Genomic DNA, 259 nt, shown 5'->3' with positions numbered 1-259 from the left:
CATTCGGGTGTGTTTGGGTCAGCCCAGATCAGGTTATTTATGATAAATTTTGACTTAGAATACATGGGTTACAGATTTTAACAAACATGGAGAATACCTGAGAGCAACAACTAGATTAGTGGGGACTGAAAAACACGGAGAGAGGAGGCTAGCCATGTTTTCACAAGGAACTGACCGTTTCATGTAGCATTCTATGTTTTCAGAAGAAGCAGGTTCATTTTATCAAGGACATTTACAGAAGGGGTGTGGTCAAGGCCTT

Source organism: Pteropus vampyrus, unplaced genomic scaffold, assembly GCF_000151845.1.
Source record: "Pteropus vampyrus isolate Shadow unplaced genomic scaffold, Pvam_2.0 Scaffold692, whole genome shotgun sequence".
In the NCBI taxonomy this organism is placed as follows: domain Eukaryota; kingdom Metazoa; phylum Chordata; class Mammalia; order Chiroptera; family Pteropodidae; genus Pteropus; species Pteropus vampyrus.
This window is presented reverse-complemented; position numbering follows the sequence as displayed.